This window comes from Zonotrichia leucophrys, chromosome 1A, assembly GCF_028769735.1.
Source record: "Zonotrichia leucophrys gambelii isolate GWCS_2022_RI chromosome 1A, RI_Zleu_2.0, whole genome shotgun sequence".
Classification (NCBI taxonomy): domain Eukaryota; kingdom Metazoa; phylum Chordata; class Aves; order Passeriformes; family Passerellidae; genus Zonotrichia; species Zonotrichia leucophrys.
Window position 1 is genome coordinate 71,988,625 of NC_088170.1, and position 20,948 is coordinate 72,009,572.

At 46.3% G+C, this 20,948-nt stretch overlaps 1 protein-coding gene across 1 annotated transcript in view; it reads right to left on the reverse strand.

Moving 5' to 3' along the window:
- NRF1 (nuclear respiratory factor 1) overlaps nucleotides 1–14,333 on the reverse strand; it is a 79,652-nt gene extending 65,319 nt beyond the window's left edge. Inside the window, exon 1 of the mRNA XM_064703113.1 lies at nucleotides 14,271–14,333. The gene's annotated coding sequence lies outside the window, so the exon portion shown is untranslated. The remainder of the gene's footprint in view (nucleotides 1–14,270) is intronic.
- Between the last annotated feature and the right edge of the window lie 6,615 nt (nucleotides 14,334–20,948).

Below are 20,948 nucleotides of genomic sequence, written 5' to 3' on the forward strand. Positions count from 1 at the left end.
CAAAATAAAAATCCCACACCAGAAAAAACCATGGGAGCAGCAGCACGATGGAAAAACTCCCTTACCCTGGAATTGTTTTAAACCTTTATCCCACTGAAGAGGTTTTAATTCAGATGCTGCAGGAGACACGACAGAGACAGACTGAAGCTGGAGATGAGCATTTATCCTCTGCAATGTTAAATCATGGTGCCATTTTTACCAACTCAGCCCACACCTCATTAATTTGAAACCCTGCTCAGATCAGCAATAAATAAAAAGAACCGCTGGCTCTCGCTTCTTTGGTGGTTTAAATAACTTTGAAAGGAAGCAAAATAGGAATTCTGTGGAGGTTGTGAGAGACCTGCTTGCTCTGTCCTCTCATGAGAGGATCCCTCCTAGGATACAACCATGAAAGGGACCTTGGGGAAGGAACCCTTTCCTTCTCTGTAGGAAATCACCCTCTAAATGAGATTCTGGTCACTGATTGCTGTTCCCCTTCCCCTCACTGGGAATTCCTCCCTAACTGCTGCTTCATCTCCATGAGCCACAAACAAGGCTGGAGCAGCTTCCCAAATGCTGCTGGTGGCACCCAGGACTTCCCACTTGCTCCTGCGAGCTGCTTCCTCACTCTCAGGAGGGTAAGGAAGATCCCATTTCCATTTATTTTAACATCTGCCAACAGTTTGTGCCTGCCACTGCTCCTCCTGCCTGCCACAGCACCATGGGCAGCTCGTGATGGGGAGGGATCAAAAGCACCTCTGATGGTTTGATGTGAGGGAGATTTTTCAGCTGGGTCACACTTGGTGGATTCAATCAGATTGAATTCCTCTGCACTGAGTGCTCAGCAATGTGTTCTTTAAAAAGCTGTTCCACACTTCTGGCCGTGCGTCTTGATAAACTCCAATTTCCCTGCAGAGGCAGCCTGGGATAATCCTTAAGTGAAAACTGATCTTAGCTAGAAATCAATCACTGGCCATTTCCCGACAAAATCAAACCCTGTTGGAGTGGAATTAGACCTTTGAAATTGTCCAGTCCTGCTTCTCCTGCTCTGGCACAAAACCCTCTGTGCAGATTTTCAGGAGAGCGGGCACATCCTGGTTTATCACCTGCAGATTTCTGCTACATCACATTTGGATGGTCACAAAATCACTGGCCACTTACTAATAAAATCAAACCTTGTTTGAGTGGAATTAGACCTTTGAAATTGTCCAGTCCTGGCCAAGACTCTCTATGCAGATTTTCAGGAGAGCGGGCACATCCCAGTTTAGCACCTGCAGATTTCTGCTACATCACATTTGGATGGTCACAAAATCACTGGCCATTTCCCAATAAAATCAAACCCTGTTGGAGTGGAATTAGACCTTTGAAATTGTCCAGAGGTGCTTCTCCTGCTCTGTGCAGATTTTCAGGAGAGCGGGCACATCCCAGTTTATCACCTGCAGATTTCTGCTACATCACATTTGGATGGTCACAACCACAGAGAGCCAACCTCACTGGGAACCAACACAAACCCGGGGATGTATTCCATGATTTTCACCAGGAGATGAGACTGAATCAGTGGTCAGCCTCTTGAGGGCTTTGTGTCTCCCCTCCATGAGAATGGCCAGAAAGGAGCTGGTTTGGTGCTTCCTGGCATGGTCTGGCTTAGAGGAGCTGCTCCAGCTGAGGGCAGGACTAGAGGACTGTTGGAGATTTTTTCAGGGATGGCCTAGAAGGCAGCTGTGAGGAGCAGATTCTCACAGCCTGCTTCTGTGAACAGCAGAGGTTCTCAGGTTATTTTTAACTACAGGTAAAAGTGGCAAACATGAAGGCCTTGAGAGCCTTGCACATCAGAGTTCTCAGGCAGCTTTCTCATAACAAGTGGATGTTCTATCTTTGGCTGTTTTGGGAAAGCAAGAATAATTTTGAGAACCCAAATCTTGGTATTGGAAACATAAGGAGGAGTTGGTATGTTATCTCTGACCTATTGTGAGCTCAGATTTTGCAATGTGCATGGAGTGAATTGGCACTGTTATAAAGGGTGATTGATTGATCAATAAAGTGGAGTCGATGGCTGACCAATGCAAGGTGGGTCGTCTCCCCTCCAACTTCAATATATGGTGAACTTCAATAGAGGACAGCCTTTAAAAAGGAGGAATGGCCTCTCCTGGTGCTGTCCTGGCTCTGCTTCTCCTCCATCTGGGCCAAGCTGGCACCTCATCCACCTCCAGCCGGGGCGTGGAGCTCCCTCAGGGCATTTCCCGAGAGCGCTGGCTCAGGAAGAGCTTCCATGAGGAACCAGAGCTGCTTTGTGTCTCCCCTCCATGAGAATGGCCAGAAAGGAGCTGGTTTGGTGCTTCCTGGCATGGTCTGGCTTAGAGGAGCTGCTCCAGCTGAGGGCAGGACTAGAGGACAGCCTTTAAAAAGGAGGAATGGCCTCTCCTGGTGCTGTCCTGGCTCTGCTTCTCCATCTGGGCCAAGCTGGAGGTTCATCCACCTCCCAGCTGGGGCGTGGAGCTCCCTCAGGGCATTTCCCGAGAGCGCTGGCTCAGGAAGAGCTTCCATGAGGAACCAGAGCTGCTTTGTGTTCCCCTCCATGAGAATGGCCAGAAAGGAGCTGGTTTGGTGCTTCCTGGCATGGTCTGGCTTAGAGGAGCTGCTCCAGCTGAGGGCAGGACTAGAGGACAGCCTTTAAAAAGGAGGAATGGCCTCTCCTGGTGCTGTCCTGGCTCTGCTTCTCCTCCATCTGGGCCAAGCTGGCACCTCATCCACCTCCCAGCTGGGGCGTGGAGCTCCCTCAGGGCATTTCCCGAGAGAGCTGGCTCAGGAAGAGCCTCCATGAGGAACCAGAGCTGCCAGGAGCTCTGTGCCAGCCAACTCCAACAGCACCGGCTTCGGGAGAGCCCAGGAACAGCCCCACTGCCATAAACCAGCACCAAACCAGTCCCAGACCTTCTCCTGCTCTTTTCTCCACAGGGACAGCAGAGAGAGGATGTCCAGGTGTCCCCAGAGGTGATTCCACACTCCCAGTCTCAGCTCTTTCCATGATTTCCACATTGCACTGGCATCTCTCACTGGTAAATATCCTTCATTAATCCCTATTTAGGGTGAATTTGACACCTCTCCTGTATAAAACTGTGCCTAGAGGGAATCACCCCTGCGGGTCTGACAAGCAAACACCACCATCCACCAGCATAAGCTTGATTAATATCTCACCAATTACCACAACTCATTGGAAACGCACATTTAAATACCAAAATCCCATTTTCCACTCACCAACTACCACAACTCATTGGAAAAGCACATTTAAATACCAAAATCCCATTTTCCACGGAAAGAAAAAAAAAATGCTCTCTGTTCATGAGGAGAATTTTGAAGCCAACACCCCAACCTGATAAAAAACTGGGTTTTTTTTTGTTGTTCCTGCCCCTCCAGAAGCTGCTCAAGGTTTTGGATGGGAAAGACTTTCCAGGACTGGAGATACCGGCTCCTATCAGCAGCACAGCTGATACCGGGCACAGAACAAGATAAGACACTCCAGTTTATTCCCTTGCTATCAAGATTGAAGTGAACATCTCATTTACGTGCCTGGCACAGATACGGTGACTCGAGCAACACCAGGAACCGGCTCTCGTTCCACAGCGTCCTCCTGCGGCATAACATTAGTAAAATGATCCTTTTAATTAGCATGGGGTACAAAAAAAAAACCAACAAAACAACCCAATGCTCCTGGTCTCAGCGTGAAATGCCCTGAAATCAAACGGATTCTAGCAAACAAAACCAAAATTCCTCCTATTAACGCGCTCTCTTTGTCACAATCTCACATCAAAGAGCAAAGAAATCCCCCTGCAGGAAAAACCTTCACTGCGGCAGCTCTGGAAAAGAAACAAACGGGATTTCACAGGTATTTATTAGGATAATAGCTGCTACTCGCTGCTGAGAGCTGCCATTGGGATGGGACACATCGGGGACAATGTGACTGGCAATGGACACATCAGGGACAATGTGACCTGCGATGGGCCCTTTTTGCAGCTAAATTTCGTATATTTAGCACCAAACAGCAGCAGGAAGCCACGGGGTAAACACAAGGATGAGCTGGGTTCCTCTTGAAGACTCTTCTGGAGCGTTGGCACCAAGAAATAATATCGCAGTGGAATCAGCCCTCCTTAGGAGGAGCCCAAGAGAGGAAAGGGCACATTTCCCATTTGGAAACCCACGGGAAGGGCACATCCCCGGCTGAGTGTAACCCAAAGCTGGCAGTGAAACTGCACCCAGAGCCCTGAACCACGGGATGGAATTCTCATTTAGCATTCCGGGCTCTGCAGGTTCCACGGGCAGCGTTTGGGGTGTCACCAGCACCTTTAGCACCTTTTTCCCAAAAATCTTTTTGCAGGATGCGTGGTCTGCCACAGCTTTAGGAACCAGGACATGATAAATGCCATTTTCCGAGGTATTACTTTGTAACTCCTGCATTTTATTCATTCAGAAATTCATTCAGGATTCAGAAATCCCAATTTTAACCAATTTTCCTCGTACCTGCAGAACCCAGGAGTCATTCTAACAGCGTGAAGCCAGTTACTCATCTTTAGTCAATTCAGCTCTGTTAATTACCAGCCAGAAGTGTCTTTTGGAGAATTCCTCACCCAACCAGCCCAGGCTGCTGTTGGTGCTTGGCTGAAGCATTCCTGGCTGGGCACAGAGGTGCAGCCCTCGGGATTGCTGCTGGAAAAGACAGAGCACGGCCCTGCGAGGTGCAAATGTGCCCATTTTAATCCTCTTTTATGGACAGAGAGGATTAGTGGTTATGCTGGACTACCACAGGAAGGGAGAACGGCAGTGGGTGACACAGAATTGGAGCAACAGGGTGGGGACAGAGATGCTGTGGAGGCTCTGGGGTGGAAGGATCACCATGTGCCAAGCATGGATCGAGTTCTGTCCACCCTTGGCTCCACCTGGGAATATCCTCAGTTGGAAAGGATCCACAGGATCATCAATCCAAGCCCTGATCCTGCACAGACACCCCAACAGCCCCAGTCTGTCCCTGAGAGAGCTGTGCAAACGCTCCTGGAGCTCTGGGGCCGTGCCCGTTCCCTGAGGAGCCTGGGCAGTGCCAGCTCCCCTGGCAAAGAACCTTTCCTGATGTCCTGATATCCAACCCTGACACAGTTGAGCACCGTTTCCTGGGACCCTGTCCCTGGTCACACAGAGCAGGGATCAGAGCTGCCCCTCCTGAGGGAGCTGCAGCCCCCAGCGAGTCTCCCCTCAGCCTCCTCCCCTCCAGGCTGGACAAACCAAGTCCCCTCAGCTGCTCCTCCAGCCCCTTCCTCACCCCTCCTTTGGACACTCTCTAATATCTTTGTACCTCTTTTCTATGGTGGTGCCCAAAATTACAATGCACCACCTTGAGGACTCGGTCCTCACTCCTCACATGGCATTAACTCAAGATCAGCACGTGGTGAGAACAGACAGTACAGTCCTAATCACATTTAATTATCAAACTTGCGCCCAAAATGGCAGCCTGGCCACCCCTCCTTGAAGTTCAAGTGTTTCAAGAAGGCATCTGCTTGGCTGCCCTGCAAAATATGCACTTGAGGAGGAAAAGCTCCCCAGAAAATCCACCGGGAACTCATGAACAGAAGGACCTGGAAGCTGCTGGAGCAAATCCACAGGAGGCCCCGGAGCTGCTGCAGGGCTGGAGCCCCTCAGCTCCCAGGGATCCAGACTGGGAGAGCTGGGAATGTTCCCTGGAGCAGGGAGGGATCCAGGGAGAGCTGGGAATGTTCCCTGGAGCAGGGAGGGATCCAGGGAGAGCTGGGAATGTTCCCCTGGAGCAGGGAGGGATCCAGGCAGAGCTGGGAATGTTCCCTGGAGCAGGGAAGGCTCCAGGGAGAGCTGGGAATGTTCCCTGGAGCAGGGAAGGCTCCAGGGAGAGCTGGGAATGTTCCCTGGAGCAGGGAGGGATCCAGGCAGAGCTGGGAATGTTCCCTGGAGCAGGGAGGGATCCAGGGAGAGCTGGGAATGTTCCCCTGGAGCAGGGAGGGATCCAGGAGAGCTGGGAATGTTCCCTGGAGCAGGGAGGGATCCAGGGAGAGCTGGGAATGTTCCCTGGAGCAGGGAGGGATCCAGGGAGAGCTGGGAATGTTCCCTGGAGCAGGGAGGGATCTGAGAGAGCTGGGAATGTTCCCTGGAGCAGGGAGGGATCCAGGAGAGCTGGGAATGTTCCCTGGAGCAGGGAGGGATCCAGGCAGAGCTGGGAATGTTCCCTGGAGCAGGGAGGGATCCAGGGAGAGCTGGGAATGTTCCCTGGAGCAGGGAGGGATCCAGGGAGAGCTGGGAATGTTCCCTGGAGCAGGGAGGGATCCAGGAGAGCTGGGAATGTTCCCTGGAGCAGGGAGGGATCCAGGGAGAGCTGGGAATGTTCCCTGGAGCAGGGAAGGCTCCAGGCAGAGCTGCCAGCACAGGGCAGGGCCTGCAGGGGCTCCAGGAGAGCTGCAGAGGGACTGGGGACAAGGCCTGCAGGGACAGCACCCAGGGAATGGCTCCCACTGCCAGAGGGCAGCCATGGGTGGCATCTTGGCAATGAGCAATTCCTGCCTGGGCTGGCATTGCCAGAGCAGCTGGGGCTGCCCCTGATCCCTGCAGTGCCCAAGGCCAGGCTGGAGCAGCCTGGGATGGTGGGCTTGGAATGGGATGGGCTTGAAGGGCCCTTCCCACCCAAACCATTCTGGCATTTGGGACACTCAGAATCCATCCCCAGGGGTTTTTATGGAAGTTGGGGATGGAGAAGGGAAGGGAGACCCTTCCTGGAGTGCTGAGATTGCCAGTGAAGCCCCCAGAGCCCAAAATCCCTTCCTGGAGAGGAGTCGGGGTGGGGATGGATCCAATGCCAGGCTGGGAGAGCTGGGAATGGAGGGAATTCCCTGGAGAGGGAGCCTGGGCTGGGATTTTGGGAAGGGATTCCCAGAGCAGCTGGGGCTGCCCCTGATCCCTGCAGTGCCCAGGGCCAGGCTGGGCACTGGGACACCCTGGCACACGCCTTGGCACAAGCTGAGCTTTAAGGTCCTTCCAGCCCAAACCATTCCACAATTCCACGATGACTCCACAACCCCAGAAAGGGAAACTCACCCTGTGCAAACACAGCAGGTACGGGAGAAAATCCCTTGAGAAAATCCCACATCACACATTCCACACCATCAACATTTGTGTTTTCTGGAGGGGAAAAAAAAAATTGCATTTCCAGCCCAGCTACAGCAGAGAGATTTGCCTGCCAGCGTTTCAGGTCTGAGGCACCTCCAAGCTGGGTTTAAATGTGGGTCCCACACAGACAGAGCCTGTTGTGCTCTCCGTGTCCCCTGGGTCCCACGTGGGCAGAGGGGGCTCTGCAGACCCACAGAGAGCAAACAGAGCTGAGCCATCCTGAATTGCAGCCCAACCCTGTGCTTTTCCTGCTTTGAGCAGGCCGTGCAAATCCTCAGGGAATTCCAGGCTTCCACAGCTCCTGCCACAACCCCACGTTCCACCTGCTGAAAATGGACCGTGGATTTTTGTTTTGTTCTTCAGGTCTTTCACATCTCTCCACCACCACCTCCATCTACACATGCTTCAGATTATCAGGGCTGAAGTATTCCAACCATTCCCAGAGAAATTCAGTTTCCTTCTGGAGCAAGGGACCAAATTCACCAATTTACCCCTAAATCCATGGGAATGCTCATGATGCAGAATTCATAAGCCTGAAAATAACCCAGCTTTCAACCCAAAGCAACCACAAGAAGAGCTCTGAATCCACCAGCTCCTTCTAGGGAGGGAAGGGAGCAGCACTAAGGAGTCCCTGCTCCTCCCAAAGGGAAATGAGGAGTTAAAGGATTTTCCTGGTGCCCTGCAGAAGCAGCAGGAGACTCTAAAGGCTGACACCAAGAATAAACTTCTTCATTTACACAGCACTCCTCAGCATAAATAAAACATGGGCACTCTGGGCTGTGGCTTTGCAAAGTATTTTTGACCCAGAGTATGGAGTTTTCCAAGTCATCCCTGTTTGATTCCTTTAATTAGATGGTTATGTAATCAACAGTGGGAGGGACTCAGTTACTTCTGGGTTGGCTTCCTTGGTCACACTGATCACAAGCCAACGTGGTCTGTGAGTGAAAATACACTTTGATGGGTCTCCCCTTCTGTATTTGAGGTCAGGTGAATTTTGTGGGACTGAAAAAGTTGAGTTTCCCTCCGAGCTGCTGCAGGATCTGAGCAACCCATTTATTATTTATAGGCAGCACACAAACAATTCACACATCTGCCAAACAAAAATAACAACAAAAATGAAGCTCTAAAGGCAAGGAGACTCCTGCTGCCATCCTCCAGCACAAAACCAGGCAGCACAGTCCCTGGGAAAGGCTGGAAAACAGGAAGGAGACACTGGAATTCCCAGTCCTACTCAGATGGAATCCACCTGCCATCCTCAGGGTTTTTGTACAGCTCCATCGTTTTTTTTCCAGGAGGGAAAAGCCAAGGTGGAATTTCATTGACATCAAAATGTCAGCGCGGATCGGGACAAGCTGCACCAAACACAGCCGGCAGCTCCCCGCTCCCATTGGCACAGCAAGGGATTCCCTCCTGGATTCCTTCTCGGAGTCTGGCACACAACTCATCCACAGCAAAGCCAGAGCAGCCCCAGAGTCCTTCCCGAAACACTGGAATGCAGCCTGAGCTCCAAAATCCTGGGAAAACCCTCTCAGACTCTGGTGAAACACAGGGACAGCTCCTGGCTGTAGCTGTGATATTCCAAAGGATAACAGGCTCTGAGGTTTGCCAGAAATTCAACAAACCCCAGCCAGCCCTCCCAGTGGGACTGCCCACCTGGCAACTGGGCCAGCCCCACCAGTTTTGGGGAAAAAAAAAGCAGAAATAGAAGGAGCAGAATTGGGGAAGTCACAAATATTGAACCCCACTGCAATTGCTGCAGTGGGCACAGAACAAATCTGAATTTCCCCAAAGCTGGAAGGGCCTGGATGGTGCAGGTTTTTTCATCCCTGGCACAAAGCCTTGCACAGTTCTGCACCTTAAAGCTTTTCTCACACTCCCCTTTAGGCTGGGAACTGGTGAGGGTTTCTGAGGGGAGCTTTAGTTTGAAGAGATAAAACACCAGTGATGTTCTGATTTCTCTAATTTGCAATATTTGGAAACCAGAGGGGTTTTGCCAGGATTTATTCACCTGGTTTGGATTCACAGGCACAATGAGCTGATGCAGAGATTCATGAGAGCAGACACACAAATTTAATGACTGAAATAAGTGAGCAATGGATCAGGGGCAGGGGTGTGGATCCGCACCCAACACTGGGATTGTAGGACAGCATTAAAATGCCCTCACAAAAACCTAAACTCCAAACCCTGAGAGGATGGATTCCCTTCAAACACACACAGGGACAGGGTTCATCCATGGGAATGGCTGGAGCTGTGTCAGGGGTTTAGGCCACATTTTGGAAAGGGTTCTTACCAGTAAAATCCCCACTGTGCAGCAGAAGTTATTTTAAACCCCCCCAAAATAATGGTTTGAAATGATTTTATTAAATATCTTGGGCACTGGGCAATGGGTAACACAAAATATCTGAACTTTTTTCCCACAGACCAACTTCAGAAGCAGCCTAAGGAAGATAAAGTCCAAGGCTGAATTTCACAGAACTCCCTGCACTGAAAATCACCAACACAACCCCACCACTCCTACTGACAGCACAAAATGTTCTCATGTAGAAAAAAGAGTGGATTAAATTTTCCTGGTAAAAGGGATTCAGGAGCACAGCAGAGTTCACCGTGCCCTGCTGCCTTCCTGGAAGACAATTTCCCACATCAGAGGAAGGTAATGCATAAAAAAAAAAATAATAATTCCCAAACCCTTCAGGAGAGAGAAACTGCATGGAAACCTCTCTCCTTTGGAAAAGCAATGGAAATATTTGCATGTGGCAGGAATTGGACATGACCAAAAAACCCCAATTAATGGCAGGAAAAACCCCAATTAATGGCAGGAGAAACCCCAATTAATGGCAGGAGAAACCCCAATTAATGGCAGAAAAAAACCCAATTAATGGCAGAAAAAAACCCAATTAATGGCAGGAGAAACCCCGATTAATGGCAGGAGAAACCCCGATTAATGGCAGGAGAAACCCCAATGAATGGCAGAAAAACCCCATTAATGGCAGGAGAAACCCCAATTAATGCAGAAAAAACCCCGATTAATGCAGAGAAACCCCGATTAATGGCAGGAAAACCCCGATTAATGGCAGAAAAACCCCAATTAATGTCAGAAAAAACCCCAATTAATGCAGAAAAAACCCAATTAATGTCAGAAAAACCCCAATTAATGGCAGAAAAAACCCCGATAATGGCAGGACAAACCCCGATTAATGGCAGAGAAACCCCAATTAATGCAGAAAAAACCCCAATTAATGGCAGAAGAAACCCCAATTAATGGCAGAGAAACCCCAATTAATGTCAGAAAAAACCCCAATTAATGGCAGGAGAAACCCCAATTAATGGCAGGAGAAACCCCAATTAATGGCAGGAGAAACCCAATTAATGGCAGGAGAAACCCCAATTAATGGCAGGAGAAACCCCAATTAATGGCAGGAGAAACCCCAATTAATGGCAGGAGAAACCCCGATTAATGGCAGAAAAAACCCCAATTAATGTCAGAAAAAACCCCAATTAATGTCAGAAAAAAACCCAATTAATGTCAGAAAAAACCCCAATTAATGGCAGAAAAAACCCCAATTAATGGCAGGAGAAACCCCAATTAATGGCAGAAAAAACCCCAATTAATGGCAGGAGAAACCCCAATTAATGGCAGGAGAAACCCCAATTAATGGCAGGAAAAACCCCAATTAATGGCAGGAGAAACCCCAATTAATGGCAGGAGAAACCCCAATTAATGGCAGAAAAAACCCCAATTAATGGCAGGAGAAACCCCGATTAATGGCAGGAGAAACCCCAAGTGATGGCAGAAAAAACCCCAATTAATGGCAGAAAAAACCCCAATGAATGGCAGGAAAAACCCCAATGAATGGCAGGAGAAACCCCAATTAATGGCAGGAGAAACCCCAATTAATGGCAGGAGAAACCCCAATTAATGGCAGGTAAAACCCCAATTAATGGCAGGAGAAACCCCAATTAATGGCAGGAGAAACCCCAATTAATGGCAGAAAAAACCCCAATTAATGGCAGAAAAAACCCCAATTAATGGCAGGAGAAACCCCAATTAATGGCAGGAGAAACCCCAATTAATGGCAGGAGAAACCCCAATTAATGGCAGAAAAAACCCCAATTAATGTCAGAAAAAAACCCCAATTAATGGCAGAAAAAACCCCAATTGATGGCAGGAGAAACCCCAATTAATGGCAGGAGAAACCCCAATTAATGGCAGAAAAAGCCCCAATTAATGGCAGGAGAAACCCCAATTAATGGCAGAAAAAACCCCAATTAATGGCAGGAGAAACCCCAATTAATGGCAGGAGAAACCCCAATTAATGGCAGGAGAAACCCCAATTAATGGCAGGAGAAACCCCAATTAATGGCAGGAGAAACCCCAATTAATGGCAGGAGAAACCCCGATTAGTGGCAGGAGAAACCCCAATTAATGGCAGGAGAAACCCCAATTAATGGCAGGAGAAACCCCAATTAATGTCAGAAAAAAACCCAATTAATGGCAGGAAAAACCCCAATTAATGGCAGGAGAAACCCCAATTAATGGCAGGAAAAACCCCAATTAATGGCAGGAAAAACCCCAATTAATGTCAGAAAAAAACCCAATTAATGGCAGGAGAAACCCCAGTTAATGGCAGGAGAAACCCCAATTAATGGCAGGAGAAACCCCAATTGATGTCAGAAAAAACCCCAATTAATGTCAGAAAAACCCCAATTAATGGCATGAAATTAATGGCAGGACAAAGCCCAAGGTGGCCAAGCTCCCTCAGGAGCAAAGAGGCTTTTCCATGGAATCATGAATTTGGGAAAGCCCTCTGAGAGCACTGAGTTCAAGCATCAGCTCAGCCCCACCACGCTCACCACCAAACCTCAGCCTCAGCTGCCAAACTGGACAATTCCAGGGATGGAGATTCCACCATTTCCCTGAGCTTTAATCCCCCAAATTTCCCATTTTCCCGATGGAGCAGCACAGAGGTGCAACCTCTCATTCTCACTGGGTTTTCCAGGATGGTTTCATTTAACTTTGGAATGGTGAAAGTCACCTCTGTCAGACCACACATTTCCTAAATCCTAAAATATCCCAGGAGCTGCACAAAACCCACAGGGATGAGGCTGAGGGTTCCCACCTCGCTGTGTTTATGGCCTGTGCACAAGAGCTCATCACAAAACCTCACAGAAACCATGGGAGGCCCATGGAAAACAACCAGGAATGCAACAAAACTCCACAAAAACCTGCTGAGAAACTCTGCAAGACACCAAACACTCCAAGAAACCACAGAGGGAGGTGAGAGGGTTTAAATAAATATGAAATCATTGGGTGATATTTGGTGGAACCATGGAATGGTTTGGGTTGGATGGGACCATAAATCCCATTTTCCACCATCCCAGCTGCTCCAACCCAGCCTTGGACATTTCCAGGGATGGATGGGCAAGATTAAAACCTGGAAAAATTGAGTTGTAACAATGCTCAGCTTCCCACAAGTACCATCATCATCATCATCATCACTTTCACCCTCAACAGCATTAAAAAAAAAAAATTCATTGCTCCCAGTTTTACCACCAGCACAAAAATTTCAATGAAAAACATGAACAATTCTCTCACCCATGTCCTCAATATTTGGGAAATGAAAGTTCACTGTGAGAGGATTTGGGAAGGAGCAATTGTGATGTGGATGAAGGAGAAGAAGGGATGAGTTCACACTGGGAATCCTCTCAGGATGTGGGAAAAGGATCGAAAATCTCAAGGCTTAGAAACAAAACCACAACAGCCTAAGGGATTAAAAATCCCAAACTCAGGAAAGAACAGTCCAGAGAAGGAGGAAAAAATAATAAAAACACAAAGCAGAGAACCCAAACTTGAACAGAGAAAACATCTCCCCACACACAACAAAAATCATCTGCAGCTGCAAGAAAGCTTAGACTTGGTAACCTCAAATGCAGGAAGAGTCTTGAGCTGAATTATTTCTGTCCCTTAATTATTATTTACACTAAAAAGGGCCTGAGCACCTCAGTCACAGCCAGGTCTGTGCTGAGCCAGATGTTTTAGAGCCCTTTTTTGGGTATTTTAATACACAGCCAGTTACACCCCTTTTTTATAGGCAATTCACAGCCCGTTTTTGGGTACATTAAATGGAGAGGAGGGGAGAGATTTACACGTTTCAACTCGCTCCCAACCTCCTGTACAGAGGGAGGAAAATTCTACATGTGCAAAATGTAAAGAAAAATAAAGGGGAGGGGGAAAGAGGGGTAAAAGGGGAAAAAGAGGGATGACAGGAGAAAAATGGGAGGGAAAGGCAGAATGAAGGGGAACTTCATCAATAAGCTCAGGTCTTTTCCAACCTAATTGGTTCTGTGATTCCGGGGCAAAAAATAGGAGGTGAAGGGAAAAAAACACGAAGATGAAAGGAGGAAAAAAAGGGGGCATGAAGAGAAACTTTATCAAGGTTGGACTCATTTACCTCTGAGGCTTTTTACAAATTAATTGATTATGGGGGGAAAGGCGAGATGAAGGGAAAAAATGGGGGTGAAGGGAAAAAAAAAGAGGGAGGTAAAAGGGAAAAAAAGGGGAGGTTAAAAGGAAAAAAAAGGGGGGGGTGAAGAGCAAAAAAATGGGGGCGTGAAGAGTAAAAAAATGGGAGTGAAAGCAGAAAAGTGGGGGTGAATGCAAAAAAAGTGGGTGAAGGCAAAAAAATGGGGAGTGAAGAAAAAAATAGGGGAGGGTGAAGGGAGGAAAAAAAGGAGGGATAATGGGTTAAAAAAAGAAAGGCGGTGAGGGCCAAAAGCAGGCACGAAAGGGCTCCGAGAACAGCAGGGAAAAGGGCGAAGCAAAAGCCCCGCCAATGTCTGCGGCCGCGGCCCAACTTCCCCGGCCGGCCGGGCCCGGCTCAGCCCGGGCCGGAGCTCCGAGGCCGCCCCGCACCCGCCGCCCCCCGGCCCCGGCTCCCGTGGCCGCCGCCCGCGCCGCCCGTCCCGGCCCCCCCGCGCTGCCCCGGCCCCGGGGCCGCCCCGCGGGCCCGGCGCGGCCGGGCGGTCGCGGCCGCCGGGGGAGCGGGTGCGGGCGGCGGGGGCCCCGCGTTGGTGCGGCTGCGCCGGGGCTGGAGGAGATTGCGCGGTAGGACGCTCACCTCAGAGCGGCTGCGCTGCGGCGGGCCCGCGCCGCGGGGCCGCGGCGGGCGGAGGGCGGGCGGCGGGCGGGGGGCGAGCGGGGCGGCGGCGCGAGTCGCCCTCGGCCGCCGCGGTGGCGAGCGCGGGAGGCGGGGACCGGCGGCGGCGGCGGCGGCGGAGGAGGCCGGGGACAGCGAGAGGGGGGGAGCGGGACGTATGGCGTCATAGCGCCGCGCCGCCGCCATCTTGGGGAGGGCGAGGGCGGCGGGGGCGGCCATGGGCGGGAGGTCGGCGCCATGTTGGGGAGGGCGCGGGGGGCGCGAGGGGCCGCCGCCATCTTGGGGAGGTCGCGGCCGTTCCCGCCTCAGGGGCGCTGAGGGGCGCTGAGGGCGGGAGCGCTGCTAAAACCGAGTTTGGCGTGGAAATGCAGGGAAAAGCGCTTGAAATAGATTTATTTGGACATATATATGGTGGGAAAGTCCAGTTTAAAATGGGAGTTGCGGAAAAATCAGTTTAAAATATTTTTTTTGTATCCCATATTTTTGATGAGAAAAATCAGATTAAGATTGATCCCCCCACCCGCCCCCCCACATTTTTGGCGGAAAAATCCCGTTTTAAATAGAATTTGGGAAAAAAAGAGTTTATTTTTTTTTTATTGGCCATATTTTTGGTGGGAAATTCAGTTTAAAAATAAGAGTTGCGAAAAAATCAGTTTAAAATACTTTGGTTTTGGTCATGTCTTTGGTGGACGAATCCAGTTTAAAATGGAAGTTGCGGAAAAAGCATTTTAAAATAAAAAAAATTTTGCATGTTTTTAGTGGACAAATCCAGTTTAAAATGGGAGTTGTGGAAAAATCAGTTTAAAATAGATTTTTTTTTCATATTTTTCGTGAGAAAATCCAATTTAAAATGTAAATTCCTGGAAAATACCTTTTAAAATAAACATTTTGAAAAACATCTGTCTAAAATAATTTGGTGGGGTTTTTTTTTTTTGCTTTTTTTTGTGAAAAAATAATCTTTAGAATGGATTTTTCTTTCATTGTTTTGGCGGAAAAATCCACTTTAAAGTGGAAATTGTGGAAAAAAGGTAGTTCAAAATCAAAATGTTTCCCTTCTTTTTTTGGTGGGAAAAAATACAGTTTAAAACTATTAAATTATATTTTTATTTTTGTTTAAGACACAGTACAGAAAGTAAATTCCCCCCTTTTTTTTTGTGGGAGAATCGTGTTTAAATTCTACATTTCCCACCATTTTTGTGGAGGAATCCATTTTTAAATTTATTTCCCCCCATTTTCTGTGGAAAAACCCAGTTAAAAATACAAATTGTTTCCATTTTCTGTGGAACTCAAAATTCACCTCAGTGGACTGTCAGTGGGACTTAATATTATTAAAGGCCAATGTGAACAATTCCATACTTTGGGGAGCTGAAAAATAAAGGATTTGAAACACAGTGGGGAAAGGAGCTGAGGAAAATAATAAAAATGGGTGTAAATCCATGAGGTTTTTGACTTTTGAGGTGGAACTTGATACTTAATTTCTTGAAGCTAATGGATTTTTTTTTTTCATTAGGAATGACATGGAAATCACAACGGGGACCGGCACGAGAAGAGTTCACAGGAGTTGTTTAAGAGCAGCCTGGAAAGCAAAATATTTTTAGGGATGTCCCTTCCTTTAGAAACAATTTGTATTTATTCCATGCTCTGTGCTCGAGGTCTGGGGGGTCAAAAAATTGCTTGGGATTTAAATTAATCACCATATATAGATATATATATAGAGATATATATATGTGTGTGCATATATATATGTGTGTGTGTGTTTTTATATATATGTATGTATATATATGTATATATATGTATATATGTATATGTATATATGTATATATGTGTATATATATGTGTATATATATGTATATATGTATATGTATATATATGTATATATATGTATATATATGTGTATATATATGTATATATGTATATGTATATATGTGTATATATATGTATATATATATGTATATATGTATATGTATATATATGTATATATGTATATGTATATATATGTGTATATATGTGTGTATATATATAGTTATATATATGTATATGGTTATATAGATATATATATAATTATATATAATATAATATTCTAATTAATATAATATTTATTATATATATCAACTTTTGAATATATATATACCTACTTATATATTTATGTACCTATATCTCTAGGTGGATAAATAGAGATTCTATGGAATCTGGGATCCCTGCAGGAGGAAGGTCCTGGAGAAAGGCGGGTTTAGGTGAGGCAGGAGGTGACAATGGACATTGTTTGGGGTTTTGGAGCAGGCTGGGGAATGCTGCAGGTGCAGCTGCTCCTGCCTGGGGATGTCCCATCCAGTGCATATTTGCAAGATTGCTGATGCCTTTGGAATGGGCTCATCCACACATGGGATTGTGAAAGTGCCCAAAATCCCCTGTGTGATCCCCTGTGAAAGTGCCCAAAATCTGTGCCTGCTGAGGGCTGTCTTCTTTTTTGTGGGGAAAAAAAATCATATTTAAATTTGATTTTTCTTTCCTTGTTCTGACAAAAAAATCCATTTTAAAGTGGAAATTGTGGGGGAAAAAGCAAGGTAAAAATGGAAATGTTTCGCTTATTTTTTTTTGGTGGAAAAAAATAGTTTAAACCAGAATTTAAAAAAAAATATTTTCTCTAAGATACAGTAGAAAACAGAAATTTCCTCTTTTTTTTTTCTTTTCCCCCTCTGGGAAGAGCAGAGGGCACTCAGGAGCAAGTGATCAGCATGGATGTCCATGTGGGATGACTGGAAATTATCTGGACAGGCATTTCCCAGTGGGAACAAACCAACCCAATCCTTTCTCTTTGGAAAACTGAGCACCAGCACACACTTGTCCAGGATCTCTGGAATTCCAATTTGTGCTGGGCCATAATCCCACGTGAAAAAGTTGGGAAAAACTTAACTGGGAATGCAAGTGTGGCAGCAGAAGGAAGGGAGCCATGGGAGTGCTGGAGGTGGTCAGGAAATGCCAAATTCAGTGTTCAGGGAAAGCCTGGGGAGGAACAACCATGGGGAAAGGTTTAAATGTCCACATTCTTGCATCTGGAAAGGGAAAATCACAGGAAAATCACAGAATTGTGGAATTTAGGGATCATCCACCTCCATCCCCTGCCATGGGCAGAGACATTTCCCATTACCCCGGAGTCCTGGGATGATGGGAAAGGTTTAAATGTCCCCATTCCTGGGGGACATTTTTTTGGGAAGGGAAAGGCACAGAAAAATCCGTTATAAATATGATTTTTTCCACAAAAATAGCAAAAAAAAAAACTGCTACCAAAACTATTATAAACAGATTTTTCCAAAATTTCTATTTTAAAAAGCATTTTCCAGGAATTCACATTTTAAAGTGGATTTTCTCACTTAAAAATATGGCCAAAAAAAAAAAAAAAAAAAAAACAAACCAGCAAACTGATTTTAAAAAGAATATTTGTTTAGCTCCCCCTGGGCAGGAGAGATAAACTCAAAGAGAATTCCCCCCTCACAGGCACTGCAGGTTTGGCTTTTGAGGTGTCCCAAAGGCTGCCTGGTTTCCATTCAGACACTGAATATCCCTCACAGTTTTTCCAGTTCTCTCACCCCTTTCTGTGGCCTTTAGCCCAAATTCCTGAGGGCTAAGCCGTGATTTCCCCTGTGAGGAACTCACATTTCTGCGGCCACGCTAAATTTTAATTTGCTTTCTCCGCAAAATCTTAGAAATGGCAGATTTATACCTGAATTTGTGCCTAAACAATGCTGTAAAGCCCTGCTTACATTTAATCAGAGGAATCCCATCCTGAGCTGCTCTCCCTGGGTTAATCAAGATTAGTCCCAGATGCAGACATGGAGGTTTGGGAAGGAAAAGTGTGGGTTGGAGGTGTTGATTGTCACCTTGTGCTGATGGAAGGCCAGCAACAAGAATGACAGGTTTGAAAGGTGTTACAGCATTAAAGGGTGGCAGCAGCTTTGTCACCCTAAAGAGATGAAAGGTTTTAGGGATTTTAAGGGAACAGGGATAGAACAACACTCACAACGTGGAAGATCAGGGGGTTCAGGTGAGCTCAGCATTAGCAGAACTCTGCCACACTGTCTGGTTTATTTCGGCTGTTTGAGGGGCCTGAAAAGGCCTGAAGTGGCCTTGGGGCAGCCGCGTATCGAAGGACGAGAAGAGGCTTCAGTTCTTCTTTCGGTTTTTATGTTTATTAATTGTTTATCTAAAAGATGTTCTTTCAGCTGAACAGAGCTCTGCTCAGCAGCCAGCCATGAGCACACTGTGCCGTCCCCCGGACCGCCACGTATCTTTATACTCATTGTGACGTGTACAATATTTATCATTTTTCCCCAATACCATCTATTCTTATAACTCGGTGTACTCTCAGTAATAACCAATCCAAAGGTGCCACCGTGGCCAAAGAAGATGGAGGAGAAGAGGAAGAAGAAGGAGGACAGCACACACCCCAATTCCTCCATCTTACTCTTCCAAACCCCCCTGTACAGAAATCCTAAACCCTGTTTCTCACTCTCTAATTAGCTAATCCCTTCACCATTCACCCCGGTGAAGTCTTCTTATCTTCATACAGGTGTCGTCTCTCGTGTAGGATCAAAGTCCAGCCACCAGACACTTCTGGAACATTCCAGGACTCCCGGGCCCCCCAAGGGTGCTCTCGGGGGCCCGGCATCCCAGGACTGAGATCCTGAGATCCCACACCACACGAATGCCATGGAGTTGGAACAGCCCTGGAGCAGCCTGGGACACACCAAGGGACACCGGGGACATCACCAGTGTGAGCCCACACACACCTCCTTCCATCACCTCTCCTGGAGAAGCTTCTAGAAGAGAACTTTTAGCCCTGCTGACTCATTCTGAGGGAGCCCAGCTGTGGTTCTAGGGCAGAAAAGCAAAATATCAGCTGCCAGTGTAAGAGCTGGAGGTGTTTCCTACTCTGCTGTTGGCTTTTCTGGATGGGAACAGAAACTGTGCAAAGCACGTGGGGAAGACAATGGAAAAGGATGAGGAGTTGATAAAAGTGTGCAGATTTCTAAGAAGAAACCTGTCATATATATATAAACTGTCAAAATATAAAGAAAGCTTGCAAAAAAAATATACAGAAAGAAAAAATATACAAAAATATAAATATATATATTATATAAATAAATAAATATATATATAATGTATATAAAAATATATACAAAAAATATACAGAAAGAAAAAATATACAAAAATATAAATATATATATTATATAAATAAATAAATATATAATGTATATAAAATATATACAGAAAGAAAAAAAATATACAAAAAAATAAAAATATAAAAAATATGTGTATTATATTATATTTATATATATATATATATATATAAAATGTATATAAAAAAATATACAAAAAATATACAGAAAGTTTGTAAAAAAACTGAAAACAGTCTCCCAGGACAGTTCCCAAAGGACAAGCTAAAATTATGAAGTACCCCCTCCAATATTGTACCTAATTTCAGGAAATTTTCCTGATAAACTATCTCAGGAGCCAAAACAGGTGACAGAAGCTTTCAAGAGCTTATTTATATTATGATATATTTATAGTTTATTTATATTTTGTTACAGTTATAATTTATATTCATATTTCTGTTTAAAATGAAGTTTATATTTATATTTATATTTTTATATTTATATATTTATATTTATATTTATATTTATATTTATATTTATATTTATATTTATATTTATATATGTCCACCACTCCCATCCCAGAGCAGCCTGTGCCTCTCCCCACCCACCCCAACATCTCCTGTGTTTTTCTCAGCAGGGCTCTGCTACACAACTTCCTGCAGGAAGCAGAGGCAGCAGAGCACAGGAAACCCCAACACTACAAGAACTTCACTCCCTGCAAGGCCAGAACCCCACAAAGATCCCCCTGCCATCAAAAAGGGCATCTCCAGCTTGCAGATTCCCCTCACAAACCTTAGGATTTATTCATCCTAAACTCGGCTTCAATCCTGCACCCCAGCAAAGCCCCAAACTCTCAGGGGTGGGGATGGAGCAGGGATAGGTGCCACTGTCACCCTGTCACATGCACAGAGCTCGTGGCACAGCCTGCAGCTCTTGGAAGCAAATCCAGCCATCTGAAGTCCAAAGTTTTCTTTAGAGATGTATTTTGGTCTTTATTAATCACCAGGGAAATGGAATGACATGCAAAATTCAACTGAGAGGTAAAAGGAAAAAAGAGGGGGAAAAAGAAAAGTGTTTCATTGCTCAGTTTGGGATTGTTGGGTTTTTTCAGCTGCTGTCAAAGAAGTGGATGGCAACTTTTCAGATCCACTGGAAAGCAGAGTCTTTGTCCTCTGCACTTCACTGCTCACCATCTGCTGAGTTCAGTGGCATCACGCTGAAATCAGAATTTTTTGTTAAAGAGAGAGCAAAGTTATTATTTAATAAATATTCCAGCAAATTCTGGATACTGGAACTTGGAGTTTTGAAACCATTGTAGCTCCACTTTCCCACAGATGTAAAAATGCTCACTTTTAACCATCATTAACCACATTAAGCAGTGGTTAGACTTAAGTGCACAGAAACATCTGTCCCTAAAAGCCCTGTGTGGTAAATATATCATACAAAAATCCAATATTTTTGGGTTTTAATCCATTTCTTAGCTGGA